Source organism: Cyanistes caeruleus, chromosome 1 (assembly GCF_971803275.1).
Source record: "Cyanistes caeruleus chromosome 1, bCyaCae1.hap1.1, whole genome shotgun sequence".
NCBI lineage: Eukaryota > Metazoa > Chordata > Aves > Passeriformes > Paridae > Cyanistes > Cyanistes caeruleus.
This window is the reverse complement of record NC_141701.1, coordinates 27,584,169-27,603,832: the sequence shown is the minus strand read 5'-3', so window position 1 is coordinate 27,603,832 and position 19,664 is coordinate 27,584,169. Positions and strand designations below refer to the sequence as shown.

The 19,664-nt window shown below is 37.7% G+C and overlaps 2 long non-coding RNA genes across 5 annotated transcripts; one reads left to right on the top strand and one right to left on the bottom strand.

Annotated features, from left to right (window-relative positions):
- Nucleotides 1-2,547: 2,547 nt before the first annotated feature.
- On the bottom strand, nt 2,548-14,275 carry LOC111924741 (uncharacterized). Of its 4 annotated transcripts, none has more exons than XR_015285279.1 (6): nt 14,022-14,275; nt 12,344-12,850; nt 11,245-12,099; nt 4,123-4,251; nt 3,264-3,379; nt 2,548-2,790 (listed from the first exon to the last, which is right to left on the bottom strand). It is a non-coding gene; the product is annotated as an uncharacterized LOC111924741 (long non-coding RNA). The 4 variants fall into 4 exon arrangements; XR_015285278.1 differs by having other exon boundaries at nt 4,123-4,254; nt 14,022-14,138; XR_015285277.1 differs by lacking the exons at nt 11,245-12,099; nt 12,344-12,850 and having other exon boundaries at nt 4,123-4,254; nt 14,022-14,138.
- Nucleotides 14,190-19,159, top strand: LOC147655404 (uncharacterized). Its single transcript, XR_015285286.1, has 4 exons — nt 14,190-14,391; nt 15,572-15,669; nt 15,987-16,156; nt 16,844-19,159. It is a non-coding gene; the product is annotated as an uncharacterized LOC147655404 (long non-coding RNA).
- Nucleotides 19,160-19,664: the final 505 nt, after the last annotated feature.

Genomic DNA, 19,664 nt, shown 5'->3' with positions numbered 1-19,664 from the left:
GAATTTTTCTATTTTTAAATTATTTCTACTAGAGAAAATCCAATTATTATTTAGTCTGTTTTGCCTATAGCCACTATTGTGTTATTACTCTGTTGATGCAAACGATTCCCAGGCCCTTTAAGTCCTGGCCTCAGAGCTAAATTCCTGTGGCAGAGTGTGAGTAGTGAGATTGAGAGGAGACTTAAAGCTCGTATGACACTTATATGGGTAGAACTTAAATGAAAATTTACTGTTTAAAGTCTCAACACTGAGACCAAGCTTTGGCAAATTCTCAAGAGCCAATCCCTAAATGGTCGTCACCACGTGCCTCCATCTCCACATCAAACACAAGCAGGCATCTTCGAGGCACATATTAAGCCAAATAGCTGTTCTGTCTTTGAGAGGCATTGATTCATCCTGCAGGTCGTTGTCTCTGGCTCCCTGGAGGTCCTTATCTCTTACCACCACTGCAAATAAGGCCTCCCCACACACATCTCACACTGGCCCAGGGGTATGTGCCATGTAAAAGTTATGGGTGAAAGAAACACCACCATAGACAGAGGTGTATGATAGGCACTTGTGGCACTGGTTTATCTGAGTCACCCACTGCTCAGAATATTAAAAGACAAAATAGCACCAACAAGACAAACTAATAAACAAACAAAAATACTCTCAGGAACCATTAGCAAGAGAAGCTTGACATAAACATAGCAAAAAAAAATCTTACAAAGAAAAGTGATGGAAAATGCTAGGTGCTTATCTCAAATAGGTGACAAAACATATTAAATTATTTTAATAATTTAGGCAAGATATTTCAGTCATCTCTACTACCATATGAATTCCATAAACAAGAATGCAAATAACCAGGGACTGCTGCATGGCTGTTACATTATCAACACAGCTGGATGCAACATCAAAGTCCTCATAAATGAGAGGAGTTGTTGTGTTATGCTATAATATGAGACTTGAATAAGAGTTTAAAGGTAGCATCCATTTTCTTGATTAAAGATTAACAAGGTGATGTGTTTAATTGGTATTTTAACTGGATAACAAGCAAATAAATTCTGCATTTTGGAGTTTAATGAATTTTCTGGATCATGAGAGCACAGTTCTTTGTCTAATTTAAAATTAAATAGTTAACTCAAATTGCATTTATTTAAGAACATAATGGTTTTGACTTGGGGAAATGAGGAAACCTGATAAAAATTTATTTTGATTCCTAATTTTTATTTCTGTGTCAACTATTTTTCTGCTTCTTAGACTGGTGTAAATCTGGTGTAACTAATCTTTGAAGTTTAACAACCTTATAAGTTTGGCTCAAAAAAGTTAATGATATTGATATAACATTATTTCATCCAGGTACTGGTGCTCTTAAGAGCCCCAAATGATGTCTTTATCTGTCAACACAACATCTTCTCTCAATGCAGCAACATTTTTGTTCACAGAATTTCAAGTATTTCCTTCTTCTACCCGTGATAGAAATTTATCTTTCCCACAGTCTTCTCCTGTTCTACCTGTATAATTTTTTGAAACAATTTTTTTTTGTTGTTCTTTATCTATAATTTCCTTTAAATTTAGGTGTTTCATTTGACCTTGTATAACAAAACCAAAAAACAAACCCTTATAAAACCTTGCCCACATCTGAGCTGGATGCCCCATTTCTCCTGGCTTCACTGCTCAGACTTTGTTAATTTTGTCCTGTTCCATATTTCAGCTCAGTTCAGAAAGTGTCTAACAGGCCTCCGCATTATCCTATGCTGTTTCTGTCAGCAAACTTTGCTCACTACATTGGGATGAGACATAAAAGAATTTCTGGCTACATGACTGAAAATAGAGTGCCAAACTGATTACTGAGGAGCAGTTTTTACAATAGCAACATAATAATTTCCCTAATTTCAGCAATAATTCATACTTTGGATGGATTTGTACTTTGTATGAATTATTCCAGATAATTGTCCATATTGTAATTCATGCTATCCAAGTAAGATTAGATGAACACAGCTGTGTTTTTCTGACTTAACAGTCTGTGAATATTTGAATCTGTGAAACGTGCTAATACTTTGTATTTGTCAAGAGGCTTTTTAAAGGAAGTTCTATTGGTTTTTAATGTCACTGTTTAGAGAAGTTGCTTGACTTTCAAACTTTAGTGCATAGTAAGACTGATTTGAAAGATGAAGGTATGCAACACATCACAGTGTCTGGAATGGATAAAATCAAGTGTTGGATTAAAGACCAGTCAAACAAAACTCACAGGCAAAAATAACAACATTCTGCTTTCAGCATCTGCAGTAGCAGATACTGGTCAAACAACGTCTTAATAACGTGATCATGAAATATTGTTGGATACGGATCAGATTCTCTTTCCCAAATCTGTTTAAGATAGCTTCTGCTTGGTGAGCTCAGAGCTCACTGTCAGTAATAAGTGGAGCAGAGGGCTACTTTCCTTGGAAGATGTGAATCCATGTTCTGTTCCCATACTATTTTTCTATGTTCAGAAATACCCAGCCTGTCGAGTTTCAACAGGGAATCCAGAAATATTTCTAGGTCTCAAAGAGACATGAACAGATGATGGTCGCTAGAAAGGTATTTATTGTATAAAAGCATCAGTCTCAGAGGCAAAGAGTACAGAGACTTAAAGTCTTTGCTAAAAGCTTTTGGCATAAAGTCCTGAGTTCTGAGCAGCAGCTCTCTGGTATAAGGTCCTGATGTTCAGGGCAGCAGATTCTCGGTGTGGAGTTCTGTTGTCCTGGGCTGCAAAAGCAGTTGGTGATGATGATGGTGCTGCTGTTCTTCATCTTCAAATGTTTCTCTCTGAGCCCCAATACAGGAAATTAAATTAATATATCATCCAATCAGCTAAAAACACACTACTAAAACAATATTTTGTACACCAATCTGAACTTAATTATAACATGCAAAAGCAATGTTCTTTTTATTTAAACCTTACATATAGGGTATTATCTATTTACATGAATAATCCCATCTGTTCTTATCCAAGAATGCAAACTACATTTTCATTATGTCTAGAGCTAAGCTGAATCTGTGAAGGGTATTATCACTGAACTTTAAACTGGGTAATAAGGCTTTTCACTAGCTAACACAGACTCAGGGCACTTAAGCTATATTTTTACCTACTTAAAACTAAAGCCTACACTTTTACTCTATGTCTATGGTTTAATATATTTTAATTCTTTTCTCTCTCTGAGGAGCTCAGAGAGACTTTTATTTTGGATTATATTTATTATATATTTATATTTGGATTCCAACACCAGCCCAACTCAGACCTTTTCCAGGGAAGAAAGGAAAGGAGAATAAAGGTGTTTTCCTTGTTGAATATACATATCTCCTTCTGAAAATTGTGTGGAAGTCCTCAGATTTGTAGAAGTAGTACCATCAGCTTCTGTTTGAAATAAAAAAAAAAACTGAGGGCAAATGGAACAGAACTGTTGGACTTAGTTTTTAATACTGCAGTAGTACCCAAATGAGTAAACCTCAGAGAAATCACCTATAACAGAGTGATGCTGTACAGAGCAGTGGGAATTGTGCTGACATGCATCAGAGCTGAAACCTCTTTGGCCCATCTGGGTTTTGAAACCATGAACCAGAGGGTAGCAGATGTCCTCCCACAAAGGGAAATGTGTTACTCCACGTGGTGCATATGAGGCATTTCTGTCACATGCAAAACTGTCGTACTTATGCAGATTGCTATGCACAGGGGCCAACAGATACAGACAGACAATTTACCATAATTAAATCTTATTCAGCTTCAATAAAACTTGAAGGCAGCAGCTACAACTACCAAGAGTAAAGAACTACTGGCTTCAAGTGAAACAATCCTTCAGCTACAAGAAACTGTAGGTACTACTATAGAAACTTCTTAGGCAATGACTGGGATTAACATTGTGTTATGAAATAATTTTCTTAGGACTTAGTGAGAAACAGCATCTGATGCAAATAATAAACATACAAAAATATTTTAAAATAAATACCCTTTTCAGAGATTCTAAAATCATCAAAATTTGAATTTAGTTTCAGTAAAATGTGTTAACTATGGAGATTCAGGAAGAAGCTCTCCAACTTGCTCTGACACTAAATAGTAATAAAAAAAATAACCCAGAAGATAACAAGAGCAACGACCTGTACCTGTCTTGCCACACTTGCTTCTCATTGCTCTCTGGTAGCTCAGTTATTTTGCTTCATTAAAATTGTTTGTGGGATCTCCATGTAATGCAATAAAACCTTTCAGTCTGTTTTTCAAGTAGAAAAGGACTGCTGCTGGAAAGAGGAAAAAAATAAAAATAAATATGGGAGGAAGACACCCCAAAAAATAGCCATCCCCTCTATAATTTTTATAAACTTCACCCAGAACTTCCTGACAGTATTTCAATTTTCTATTTTCAATATAAAAAGAAATACTTTGGCTTTTGCATAAACTTAGTTAACTGCTTACACTTGACATCTCAACTAGACAGAGAAAATTATTTCTTCCAGGATTAGACTGTTATTTCACAGATATTAGACATGAATTCATATCTAGATACAAATGTTGATCCTTTTTGAATTGCAGACTTCAGCACAGTCATAATTGAGATAATGGTCACAATATTAATGGTCCTAATCTCTTCTGTCACTTTGACACATCCAAAATCATCAGTTCATCTCCAAGTCAATTTTAGAATTTTTTTTCTACTTTATTCAAGAGACAAAAAATTGACATATTTTTTTTATATTAATACGCTTTTCAGTGGATATTTTTTTCTGCAAGTGCCAACTCTACAAACTGATTAATTCATTCCCTACAACCATTTCATGTAAAATAAACTTACAATAGGCCAGCTGCAAAAGCTAGTACAATAAACTGCTTCTCCCCCAGAAACAATAGAGAAAACAGGTATTTATTATTTGGATTTGATTGTTCACAGCTGGTGCTTTCATCAGCCAGCATAAATATTGGCTGTTCAACGCATAACACAAAATTAATTTTCAAATTTTAATGTCCAAAGATAAATTTTATAGGGTTCAGATGCAGATGATTTTTTAAAAAAAATAATAAAGGATGATCTGCAAATTTGGTTCTTGGGTGAAACTCCATGCTCACCTAGGCCTGTAAGTAATTAGTTATATTGACTTAATTTGAGCACTTTTGTAGTCAGTACACTTACAGACTAATGATGCAAGAAAGGGGAAATTCATGGACTTAGAATCATAAAATCATAAAATTGTTTGTTGGAAGTATCTGGAAGCAATTCTTTCTTAAACATAAATCTGTATAAATATCTCAGTAAAATATTTACAGTTAGCTGCTTTGTCTCTGAAAACTGCATCTCTAAGTTTAGCCTTAAGCCTGAAGTTTTGGAATTACAATGCCACACACAGAATCGGCCCCAGATATTTTAAGAAGAAAAAAATATTTTACTTAGGAGCTTATAAAAATCTGGTACTGTTTTTAAGTCATATTTCATTGAGGTTAATTATCAGTACTTCCATTTTTTTGTGCATGTGAAAGGTCACGGTTGTAAAAAACAATATAGGTCAGAACTCTCTTAATCAGCATTTTGGCAAAGAAAAAGGCCATTCTAAATTGCAGTGTAGCACTGACTGTTTGCCTTATGTTATCAATCTCTTCAAATATGGGAATTCAAGCTAAAGCAATAAAATATGAACTTTCCATCTTTTTCTCTTTTTTTTTTTTTCAAAAGAATATTGAAAAGGCCACGTTAGTCTGAAGAACTGCTGAATAAACTGAATAGTAGGATGAACATCATCTTCTACACTTGTGTCCAGACAGGAATTTTAATTATCCTCCTTCTTTTTTTATTTAAGGTGATGAAAAATGTAAAATTTCAGTATCTGGTCTCATATCAGTTTGAGTAGTCTCCAGAGACGTATTGTGTTCCATATGAGCTCTAGTAAACTTAGCTGTATCTTTCAGCTGGTGAAATCAGGAAGTAGTGTTTATCCAGGCCAGAAAATATATACTTGCAGCACAGCACTTTCATCATGAATGATCCCAAACCACTTTTACAAACTCTTTGTTTACTCATTTTTACCCACATTATTTTCTAGTGAAACACATCCACAGTGTGGTTGGAAGGTAGCATCAATCTCAGATCACAGCGACAACAGCAGTAGAGAATGGGAACTGAAATATTCTGGATTTACATCAAATGACAGAAAGATTTAAGTAAAGATTTAAGATTACGCTACATATCAAGAAAGTGGGTACTAGCCAAAAGAACACTTTCAGTCTTGCCAAGCATGCAAACAAAGTTGCTCATATTAAAGAAGTTGACATGTTGAGAAGAATATGTTCAATTTTCAATACCTGATTATGTTTCCAATTACAGATATTCCTGGCTGCTGCAGCAGCTCAGCATTGATCTGGATGATGTGAGCCTTTATGAAATGTCAAATATATTATAGCAATGTCTGTAAACATTGAAGGCAAAGAGCACCATTGCACAAACCAAGGACCAGTTTCTGTGTCTGACACAATCACTATTTTCTTGGAGAGCCAACTCAGATAAGAACAAGCCAAGAACTTTCCAGGCATGACAGACTGCCATCTCTAAATACCTTCAGAAAAGATACAGGATATTTTTGCAATGGAACATAAGACTTGAAAGACCAAAAATGGGGATTTATCTAAGATACCAACCAGGAGCTTCATCTGGAGGATCTGAGCGATGTTTCCCTATACTATGTTTCACAAGAATTTCACGCTGAGAGTTGTTTAAAGAGAGGCTACCACAGTCAAAAGAAAAAATTAAAATAACGGCTCCTTTTTTCCCTTCTCATTGTTGCTTTGATCAATCCTGTGATTTTTCAGAGTGTAATATGTATAATAAATACATTCTTTCTATACTAACTGCTTTAAAATATTTGTTACCTTTAAATATAAATAAATTTGATATCAATATTATCAATATTATGAAAGAGTTACCTAGAAAAAATAAATTAGATACATGATGCAAAACTGAATTTGTTTGTTATGAATAATGAAATATAAACATATGTTAGGTTTTTTAATTATTGCCACTGCTTTATCATCTTTAGTTTTAACATGTGAGGGCTTACTTGAGTAGGTTTAAAGACTATAAAGCAAATTTTTGGGATTAGATTGATGTATTGTTATAAATACAATATCTTTGATTTCTTGCCATGTAAAACAGCTAATATAATTGCCTTTAATTTATTCTGAAGTTTGAGGCTGAATTTACCTAACATTTTATTCTTCCTATTATAATTCTAACAAACCAAATGTATCTATTTTTTCTAGATGCATTTTTTCTAGGTGTCATCCTATGGACCAAAACTTCCTTGACTTACAAACATGAAATAAGTGGAGTCCAAGCGGGAGTGTCATCAAAAGTGAAATAAGAATCTAACCAAACTCATGAAAATAAAATCAAATAATCCCTTGCTTATATCATATTCACATTTTCACAGGATTCCACCCCAAACCCTCAGTCTTTTTAACAGGTTGCTGAATCCAGTCTTTTGCTTTGCATAATGATACTGTAGGTGAAACCAAGAAATGCATTGCAATTACAGTTATTCTTGTAAAAAAATATTAGAACCACTCAGGTATGAAATAGAGAATTTGAGAGTAGAAAATCTATAATTGCAAAAGAAGTAGATGAGTCGGTGGCTTCTGAGGGCATTCAAAAACCTGAGGACAGAAGGGTCACTGCTGCTTGAACAACCTGGGCTACTCCTCACCCTGGGGGCAGTGTGTGGTTTGGGAGAGGAAGGAGGGCAGCTTTCAGTGCTGTCCTCACCTCCAGCAGGGAGAATGACCTGCATGCTGGGCTGGAAGAACACACCTGCTCAGCAGAGAAGGTACCACATATGAGTGAGGGGAGATGCACAGACCTGCCTCCACCCCAGAGCTCTGAGACTCCAGCTCATCTCCATGCTCTGTAACATACTGCTAACCCTAAAACCTCCCCTTACCATCCTGTCTTCTTTCATGTGATCCCTCCTGGGACCCACCCTCTGCTCCCCATCCTGAATGGTGCATTTTGTGAAGGACAAGGCCACCAACACCATCACATTGGCGCAGAACTTTCATTTTGTCTCTGTCACTACAGGACAATGGGCTGGCTCTGGGGAGAAAACCTGCTTTGAAGTTGAAATCCCGCTGAGCACCCTGGCCCATGGTCTTTAATGGCCTGTGTTGGCCAGCTTTTCCTCTTCTGTAAATTTGGATGAATCCTGCTTAAATTGTACTGATACGAGTGATTAATCAAATTTAATTAATCCATATTTGAAGATGTTTCTGAAGTGGTTTCACAGGGCATGATTAGCTCAATTACTGAAGAGCACAGTGCTAGAAACACCAAGGTGGTGGGTTTGATCCTGTATGGGCCATTCACTTAAGAGCTGAACTTGATGATCTTTCTGGGTCCCTTCCAGCTCAGAATACTTTCTGATCATGTGGCAAATCTGTTTTACCCATGAGTCTTTGTGTTAAGTAAAGAATATCAAATGGTATCCAATGCAAGCCTCAGACTTGGGAATTCACTACCAATAGAGAAAGCAAAGGAGGAAAAGCAATTTTAGCAGTAAAATGATTTTAAAAAATCAAGGCATGTGTCCATTATTTACCTTGAATTACTGAAGCTCTGAATTTTGAACATGTACCACAGCAATGCGGAATTAGACTACAAAATATACCAAAGCTTAAAGTTACCATTTGCATGGGGAAAAAAGAAAGGCATTACCAATTATACAAATATAGTTATTATTTCCTTCTTTGTCACCACTGGCACTGTGCCACACAGTTTATTAATGAACATTTCAGAGGAGCAGGGTGGAGCTGACATACTAACAGTTTTTGTGCTTACTTTAAACTCAGGGCTCTGCACTGAATATGAATTTACCATTCCTCAGGTCCTTTAATGTATGGCCAGGTTTAGAAACTTTTTTCTCTTCCATTTCTTATTTGAAAGAGGCATCCTAGACAGAATGTAGGATTACCACAAATCTGCCATCTGTATGGTACAGGAATATTTTTTCTTCTTAAGAAATCAGTAATCGGTAGAGAAATGCACAGGACTCCAAATATATTAATTCTACATCCTACAAATTTATCTCTGAAAACACTCAAAGCATTTCTCTCTTGTGCCTAGTAATAGAAATTCTTTGTCTCTCTGAGAATTCCGCTTTTCTTCAGATACTCCTATCAAGAGTCACCAGGTTCTCTAAAATGTTTATGTACACACAGTTTTACAACAGGAGAAATTGCTTTTGTTTGTTCTGTCTCCTTATTAAGGTCAGAGATTATATAGGAGATTACATATTTGTCCCCGAAGAAAAAGTGATTTATAGCCTTTGCCAGAGAGGTGTAAAAAGCTGGAATTTATTTTCTTTCTTCCTTCCAATCCAAAGTATTAAAGGAAAGCTTTGAAAAGTGATATTGAATGTACAGACATGAACAATATTTAAGCTCTGACAGAAATATATACTGTACTAATAATATATAGTACTATTACTACACTACAGACCTTGTATATGAAAGGTTCAGCTTTGCTTTTCACTGGGTGTTTTTTCTTTTTAAGTGATAGTTATAAGAGCCTGGGATTGCACTTTTAAACACAAATGTCTATGTCTGAAGTAGTTATGAATAGGTTGTTACCTCTCACTTCCTTTAAATTCTATCCCCATTCCAAAGCCTGTGTTACGGTAGCAGCACTGAGCAGGCACAGGAGCTGGCAGGGTCAGTGGGGAGGGAATGACCTGGACTGCTTGTGGATGGGGAAGCAAAAGCCATACAAGGATAACTGAACCCACCTGCACAACCAGCCCTTGAAGACCTAAGAGATGGCTGTAAGTACAGCCCATCAGGGTAGGGACAGAAGCAAAAGCATGGCCACTCTCTCTGGTCAGACACCCCCATGCAGCAGCACCTCAGCTGTGATGCTCCGTGCCAGCACCAGAGCTGTGGCAGCCTGGATCTCACCCCATGACCTGGCAGCCCAGGGTCTCAGCCGTGCTGCCCAACACAGGCTGTCCCAGGCATTTCAGCTGCTGCATTTGGGTGGGACTGGCCAACCAGTGCAGGCAGTAGCTCTTGGTAGTTCCTGCTTGCACTGGAAGCCAAGCACATGAAATGAAGATGCTCACAATAGCAAAAAGGTTAAACCGTCTGCAAGACAACTATGCCCATGGAAGTACAAGAGCTCTGAACACACACTAACTGAAACTGCAAAACTGGCTAAAATTCCGTATCAGAGCTTCTACAGAGATTAACCACATCCCATGATTAGTTTGGATACAAAGCCCTTTGATGTCAAATAGAAAGTTCCTCAAGAACTCCAGTGGTTTTTGATCCTGACTGCAGAGAGGAAAAAGCAGTAGGACTCTAGATACTGATTCAGCTTTTGTTTAGTATGTTCTAAGAGTATGGCTTCATATACTGAAATTAATTTAAATCACAGTGTTTACAAAACATCTTCAAGTGGCTTTTTGAAATTGGCTCTGCTACTTTTATTTAGGTTTCACTGAAAAGCAAGGAGGAAAATGTCTGTTTTATTGATAGCACAAAAGAAATCACTCCCATACTTTTGAAGAGGACTGTGGCAGATGTGAAAAACTGAAGTATGTGGTAACCTTAGGAAGAACACTTTAATTTTCAGTATTAGAAACAGCATCCCCAAAAAATCTTTTTCAGACCTAGAAAAAGCTGTCACCAGTTATTTTGAAGCCTTGCCTCTAACTTAAAGCTCATAAGCTAGACATCTATACATGGAAGAGGAAAGTCTTGCTAATTGAGGACAAAACATATAAAATAACAAAAAGGCTAGAGAGATTTTTTATTATTTTACTTCCCTGCAGGAGAGGTGTCAGGGGGATTAAGATATAACAAATTTTGACAGGGTAGTGAATTCTCTCTCCAAATTGCCTGTTTCTCAGTTGCCATATTCCCACTGGACTTAATAATAAAGTCAGCTCACATCTTTCCATTCACACTACTGGACTTAGGAGGTGGACTGGCATTAACAGGACAGAAGTGCTCTTTCTGTGGAGGATTTAGAAATCTATGAATCATGGTCTTTTTTATTTAAATTCAGGAGAGAAAAAAAAATAATATTATAAACATTATTTTCAGAACAACAGATATATATCAAGCAGCTGCATGGAATTACCAAGCAATATTCTAGTTCCCAGTGTCCTACCTCCAACACTGGCCAGTGGAAAATGCTTAATAAAAAGATAGATAGACTTTCTCAACCTCTAGCAATCTGTAGCACTAGCACTTACCAAGGTAGAGATATGACTTCTAAGAATCTGCAATTTTTCTTTATTTGTCCAGGTTCTGGTTTTGATCCATGGTAGAATTCCAGCATTCAAAATATTCAGTGGTAAGAAAGAATCCCAGATTAACTACTTATTTTCTTTAAAATACTTTCAGTTTTGCTTTTGCTGCCAATTTTTAATGTGATATATACGAGTAATTGTCTTGAAAATCCTCTTTCATCCATGCCATTCACAATTTTACAAACCTCTTTTTGCCTTCACACAGTTGATTGATCATCAGGCTGATGAATTCTGAATTACTTATTGTATCTATGACTAGTAAAGAATCAGTCTTTGTTTATGTTTGCAACCCTTTTATCTTTTCTGTTTTTACTAAGTCCTTCTGAAACAGGATTAAAACTGTACAAACTAGTTTTTATTGCAAAAGGGCATGGTGCTGTGCTCTGTTGTTCTCTGCTCCTTTTTTGATCATTCCTCTGGCACGGTATTTGCTTCCCTGCATTACTGCTACTGGTGTCAGAGATGGTAATTTCAACAGGACTTGCTTTAGCCCCAAGGTCATTTTCTGTAGCCTGCTCGTATCCCATCATTTCCCAACATTTTAAAATAAGGATAATTTTTTTTCCATTTTATTATTCTTCTCATATGTAAAGCAAACTACATTCTGGACTACAGTCTGTGGCCAGTGCACCCAGGCAAGTTGCTGTGCTCTAGTTTGGGTCTACTTTGGGACTCCCCAGCGTAAGAGTGCCAAGAAAGCAGTGAGGCAGGGGAGAGCTCCAAGGGGCCAAGAGCACCATGAGAAGGCTCTGCAGGAGCTGGGTCAAAAGGAGAGACTGCAAGAGTGACCAGCAGTTGCTTGAAGAGTGGTTGCAAAGGCGACAAAGCTCACAGGCCCTCAGCACTGGCAAATGATACAAGGGACCAAACACTAGCAAATGGGACTGAGGTCAGACATTAGAAAAAATTTTCACTGGGGATATAGTGCATCTTTCAAAAAAAACCTGTGAAATCTGCATACTTGGAAGCTTTTGAGATTTATGCCTAGACATCAACACAGCTGACTTGGTCTAGTGTTGGTGATGGTCCCACTCTGAACAGCAGATGGGACTTGATGATTGCCTGAAGCTCTTCTGGCCATCAAGCCTATGAGTCTGTGAATTAATGACTTAATTTTTACTCTGATGTATGATACTTGCTGATCTGTTTCTTGAGTCAACAGTGTAAAAAAGCTATCTGACTACCTTAATGAGTATTCAGCTTAATTAGATGTCTGTTATGTTTTGATACAGGGTTTAAAAAGATAAATCCCTGATCTATGGACTTAGAGCTTGCATAGGTGCAGTAATTTTTTTTTTTTTTTAATTTACACTGATTCATCCCTAAGTTTTAACATATTTTAAAAATATTCATCTAACATCATTTTTTTTCTTTGCATCTTCAAAAAGGAAAGCCCTTAAAAGAAAGTGTCTCTCTAGCACTTAACCACTGGGATTCATGAGGATAGCTGATACAGTCTGATTCCTGCAAGCAGCCAGGCAGATAAAGGGATCCTGATCCCCTTCATTGGCTGATTCAGTGTGCTACAAGCACAGGAGATGCTGAAAACCTTCAGAGAGAGATGAAACAGGAGTAAGTAGGTCTCAAATACTCGAATATTTTCCCATCAACTCTTTCCCAAGAGTTTATATTGCATTTAATAAGGTCCATGAATTCATGATTTAAAAAGAACTCTTTCCTTTCAGAACTAAAGAAGATAGAGTAATATATCAGATTTATTTCCAGTAATCAGACTTTGCAATTGGTTTTCTTTTGTCTTACTCACAGCATAAAACTTATTTTTCTGTTTTTTCCCAACTGCTTTTGTTCTAACTCCCAATGCAGTAAAAAAATTACTAGAAAAGCATTTCTAGCATAAATTCAAGTGTGAGTGCAAACAATCTTAGTTCTGGTTTATATTAGAGAAAAACAACTGCTCTAAATATTGGTATGAAGAAATAAAATTTTACAGAAAATAGTGCAAAGTATATGATTGAAAATTATTGCATTTAAGTTTGTGAGACATTTAATATGCAATGAAAAATGTTTTCTAAGTATAAAACTCTTCATATTAAGTTAGGGGAAAAATATTATTGTACTAGTGCACAATACAACAGAGTATATTATATTGCCCAGGACAGGTAAATATTTTCCAAGAAAAATAATCACAACATAGGTCATGTTCCTGTTTGCATTGAATAGCATTTCACTGCTAGGACCATAACTCATTGTCAATAATGCATTAAATAAGTTTTGCTTTCTTGCTGTCTGAATATTTTCTCCTCCTTTCTTGGTTTCTTTTTCCACACTAATTTCCAAAGTTTTAAAAAACCTTGGACTTTAACTTGCTCTTCAGAAAGAGAAAAAACCAAATCCTATTAAGGCTTTTGACTGACCACAGTATATTTCGTTACCTAACTTGATTATGATAACCTTAAAATTAGGTTTGTGGTGTCAACTGAAGTAGTAGAAAATCCAAAATTCATTTGCTAAATGAATTTATTAGACAGTACAACCTTTGTTTAAAATTAGTTGTTTACCACACAGTTCACTTTCCAGATATACATAGGAAATGCAAAACCAGTGCAAATAGAAACAAAAAAAAAAATTGCTTACACAAAAATGAAAACAGATGATGCAATTCCTCTGTAACCTTGAATTCACGGACTTCTTTTAGATAAAAGTAAATACCTCAGCAATACAAAGTAAATGGCACTGGCAAAAATAAAAACTTTACTGACCTGTTGCGCTTTTATATTTCTGAAAAATGGAGGAAAGCTATTGCAAACTGATTCATCTCAATGACAAATTCTAGCATTTCTCAGGTAATAGGGGCTGAAATGGCCCTGTGGAAGACCAGGTGTAAGCACTTGAGCTTGTTTTTTCTCAGCCACTCTTACTGTTGAGACAGGAAGTGGTGATTGGAAGAGTCCTGCTAAGATGGAGCAGTGGTATTCTGAGCCAACCTCCTTTTCTGCCTTGAGACCCATACCCTGTGGGCCTGCAACAACCTCCCCCCAGTCATCTGCTGTAGGACTCAAAAGGACTGGCTGCATGGGGCAAATGGCATGGAAAATCTGTCTTACATAAGTGGTGTGCACCAGATGAATGGTAAAATTAAATGGATCGGTTCCCCTTGCTCTCTTTCTCTCTCTCTCCTTGTCAACCCCAAATCCAGAGTACCCTCAGCAGCAGGTTCAATGCAGGATCTAAGAGTTGGTTCTTTTTCCTCTTACCTTTCTCTCTTCCTCCTTTATTTATCTTCTCTCTTGTTTTATCCTGGAAAATGCAGCAATTGTATTCTACCACTTACTCCACACCCGAAGCTTGCTGTGGGAGTTAAGAGCTTATTAACGTTAGTTGTAAAAGTTGTTATCTTGTTAGCCAACACTTCTGAGACTAAATAGTGGGCTAGCTGGCAGAGTTAAGATGATTAAAAAATAAAGTGTAAGAGTTCAGTGACACTAACGTGGACTGATGTCTGCTCTCCACAAAAAGGAAACCTCAAGATGTGGCATTAAACCCAGCCCTAAACAAATTCAAGTGACTGATGTTTTTGGAAATTCACGGTGAATTTGGGAATTCTAGGTGAAGTGCTGGCCTCCAGGAGCTCCAAGGAGAAAGTTCCCCTGCAGAAATACTTATCAGGGGATACACCTATGACTATTTTTGGATTGGATTTACTAAAGGGGAAGGCATGGACTGAGGGGAAGGAAATGGGGGTTTGGACTTGCCACTGCTGCAGTCCAACTACTACAAGCAGCACCATTCTCGCCACCCTCTAAGATAACAAATGTGAAACCTCATATCTTACCCTCAGAAGCAAAGGAGAGGATTAACCCTGTCATTAGTGACTTGGGGATAATTAGTCCTAGTCAGACTCCTCTTTTGCCAGTGTATGTAAACCTAACAGGAAGTGGCAGCTGGCCACTGTCTACCAGCAAGGCAAACACAGGCCCTTTAGCTGCTGCAGTTCCTAATGTGGATGATTTTGACTATCCAGGAACAAGATCACTCTGTTTCTGGCAACTATCAACATGAAATAGGTATTTTTTTTATAGTCCTCCTACAAGAATCAGTCAAGGAATGGTTTGCATCAACATACCAGGAAATAAGAAGGAATTTCAACATGCCATACAACTACTGTTTTGGAGAAAACACATTCCTTTATTTTTCCATAATTTGTGGAATTATTCCCTATATGATCTGACAAAGAAAAGGGCTGTTTGAGATTGGACACAAGTCTGTGAGGAAGCTTTGAAACTGCCTATATTTGAATCTTTACTGATAGCTCCTCCAAAAGAGAAGGCAAGAAATGGAAATACTGAGCAGTTGCTCTGCATGTTGACTCCAGGGATAGAATCACCACAGGGAGGAAGGAACTACCCAGCTAGGCATATCTATTGTGTTGTTCTATAAAGAATGAAGCTGAAAACATTGACATCCCTCCCCCCCCCCCCCCCCCCCCCAGTATGTCTATATTGATTTATATGCATTGTTTAAGGGATGCAAAGAATGCCTCCCTTTCTAGGAGCAAAATGAATGGGAAGTGAGTTGACTTCTAACATGGCAAAAATAAATGACAGGAAATCTTGCAGACTGCTTGAAAAGAGACCATATATGTGGGGTGGGTTGCTGCATATCAAAATCTGGATGACCCAGTCTACTCCTCAATAATCAAATTGACTCTCTTACTTGTCTTGCAGTGGAAATTACCCCAGACAAGGATAGTAAGGATAGTCTCCCCCTGTCAACAGAGCCAGGAGATAAGTGGGAGACACTACTGGAATGTTTCCATAGGAAGCAAGGCACTCTGGAACAAAAGATTTGTTTGGGGAAGCCCACAGCAGGGGCTGGCCAACAAGCCAAGAGCTCTGTAAGTACAACCATTTCTGAGTGCAGTCAGTGCCACTTGCACCATCCCTTGCATGATCCACCCCTTAACCTGAAGAACAAGAGAGAGTTTTGGGGAAATATGGTAAATTCATTATACTAGTCCTTTTAACAAATCTGGAGGCAAAAAAGGTATTTTAGTAGGAGTGGAGTTGTATCTGGACTAATCCAAGCAGAAGGCCTTAGTCGAGCCACAGGCAATCCAACACTTCTGAGACTAAATAGTGGGCTAGATGCCAGAATTAAGACAGTTATAAGGCATATGAGTGTCTTTTTTCAGCTGACAAGAATTTATCAGGAACATCACTGATGCTTCTGGGTTGTGACATGCCCTCAACATAATTTTCAGTAGTTTAAGCTTTACACTATTTGCTCTATCTCAGACAGCAGTGAGATGATGTGAAAGCCCATGCCAGCATATGTTGGTGACCAGTGATACAATTAAGGAGGGGGAATTGCTATTGCTAAACACATTGAAAGAGAAGAGTGACTCCCTTCTTTGTCTCTTGTCAAGTGGGAAGGCTAAAACTGTATAGATTTAACAGACCAGCCATCTCACCCAGTGTCTTGGAGAAGTCCTCTCTCCACTTACTCCACTCCCTTAAAAAAATAATTCCTGTTGGAGTCATCATTACCAGCAATACAAAGTCAATCCTGGACCCTTTTACAGGATAGCATCACTTCTTCAAGGGTGACAGTGATGGAGATTAGAACAAAGGCTAGGAACCAGCCTTTGCAAATGTTTCTGGAGAAAAGCAGGTGGAGTCTAAAGGCTGAGCCACTGTAAAGGGAGATGCACACCCAGGGCAGATGCCTTAGAACTGAGCTACAAGCATGTATAAGGTCACCACACCAAAGTTTCCTGTTCCACTCTCTTCTCCAAAATACCTTCTCTGCAGACACAGGGAGTGCATGATGCAAAACCAGTGCATTCAGCTTCTTTACCAGAGGCAGTGCCCTGTATGGCAGAAGAGTCAGCTCCCTTAGCAGCAGACTTCCATCTGCTTTACAGCAATGAAGGGTGATGCACCTGCAATGGACACTTAAGGGACTGAAAGGACCTGAAATTCTGGGAGAAAGGAAAACTCAGATAAAGCTGTTCCTCCAATTCCAACTCAGGCTGCTGACACAGTAAGAGAGGCCATGGGAGAAAAAAAAAGACTCATTCCCATTTCCTAGCTGTATTGATTGGTGTGTTTTATCACAGACTTTCAGTTCCTCCTGAGACTCCTATGCTGTCACACAGTCACCTTGTTTGGGAACACATGCAGGATGCTTGAAAACTCACATTATTTATCCAGAAGAGCAGATTACTGCAGCTACAGATAGCATGAAGATGTGCAAGAACAGTGGCAGAGTACTAAATACTGCAGCAGTTACTGAGGGTTTTCAGTGCACAAAGGGACTGAAGAGATGTTACATGCAAGTAGAGCAAGAGTTAAAAAGCTGAAAAGTCTCAAAAAAATACATTAAGGAAAATTTTCCAGGGATCAGTTTTGGTGTCAAAAAGACAACAGCAATAGATTAATTTTAAACAATGTAATTTGGATCAATACAGTGTAAAGGGACAAGTGCTTCTTTTTAACATGTGACAATGTTCTAGAAGATGCATTTTAATAAATTTAATAAGAATGTCTAGGAAACTTAAGAAAAACACCCTCCAAGGATCTTCAAAGAGTTAAAATGTAGGCGGGTGTTCTAAAGAGCATTAACATTTATGTGAAATGAAAGTTCAAACAAGACCCTTCAATCTTATGTATGATTCAAGCCAATAGAGAAATAAAACCCTGCTATGTTAATGGAGCCATTTCACTGGGATTGCAGCAAGCCTCATTATAGTCCTACTTTAATTTAAAGTTGGATTTGCAAACTCAAATTAGTATTTTTTATTTGAGGAAGATTTTTTAAGCTGTATTGAAATTCAGCAGACAAAGATGAATGCTGCTTTCCTGCCCATCTCCCAGTTTCTCAATTTTCATGTGCTTCAGGTAATCTCACAGACAGCTATTCACTGATCAGCATCACTCTGCAGATACCTGCAGGTTTATTTCTGCCTGTTCCTCTGCCAGATCACTGACCTCTGTTTTGCGCTGCTAGCATACAGTTCATAATACAGTATATAATTCATTATATACAGTATATAATTCACCTTACTCCAGCTTGGGTCTGGAGCATAAAAGTCTTCTGGCTCTGAAGGAATTAACCTTTCATATGTCAGCCTGTTAGAGCACCTCAGCTGATGTTACAGCACAAACAGGAAAATTACATTTCTTCTAATAAATGCACAGGGTACGGGATCAGCCACAGTGATGGTAGTGATTTACCTGGGGCTGCTGGTTCCTGACCCTTTCTGGTGCCAGGAAAACCCCTCTCAGAGGGCTTCATTACCATCTTGATGCAGATGAATACTGCCTGGCCCTCAAAGTCACAGAAAAGGAAGATGCAAGTACCAGTACCCACCCAGATTTCAGTTGAAGTGGCCAGAAAGGTATGGGGAGGCCAGTGGAAGATGGCTAAATGGCCCCATTGACCATGGAGAAATCACAGTGGCAGGTAATTTAAAACCTTTTCAGACATCTTTATGTGATGCCGAGATGCCTTTCCAAAAACTCACTCTCATGTCTGCATTACATGATCAATATTTTTAGAATACTGTGACATGATCAATGGCTTGATATACTTCAACGAGGTTCCAATTAAAGCTGTGAACCTGATACCAGCTGCTACAAGACACATTGAATAATCTGGACTCAAACAATGAAATATGAAACTTTGTATCACCCATCCAAAACAATAAATGAAAGTCATGTCTCCAGGACTCAGAAGTCTCCTGGGAATTACTGCTTTGGAGCAGGTGCTAGAAGCCTTGGCAAAGAAGTGGCTAAATCCTTTGAGTGACACTGTGGCCTGACTTGGAATAGAACTTATGTGATCTGAATAAAAAAATCCCCTTTTCATCATACAAGAAATCTGCATTACTTCTTTTGTGTCATTGCATTTCAGATACTAAGTCCTGTTTTAATGTTGTCAGAGAATGCTGACAGAGGTCACTTAAGAGAAAACGAAGAAGGAATCACATTTAACACACCTTAAAACCCCTTAATTTTAGTGATGATTTTTTTTGTGACTAGGGAAAGTTTTGAAATATCTTGGTCAGTCTAATAAAATATATATGGTGAATAGAAATTCAATAACAGAAAATAAAGAAAAAGGACGAATAAATCCAGAAAGTGAAGGGAGACAAATTCAGAGAGGAAATACTTTTAGAAATGCATTTTTAGACATCAGAACACATACTAAGGCTTGTCTATTAGTGGAACAACTAACTTCATCAAGGAGCAAGTATAAGATAAGCAAGATAATGAAAACACAGAGGAGATACCATTTCTGACAGAAAATTTGTGAAATTCTTTGCTGAGACAAAGCTGAAGACCATAATTCAATGTCCTGAATGTTTTCACATTTGGGTGACTTTTTAATATTATGCATAT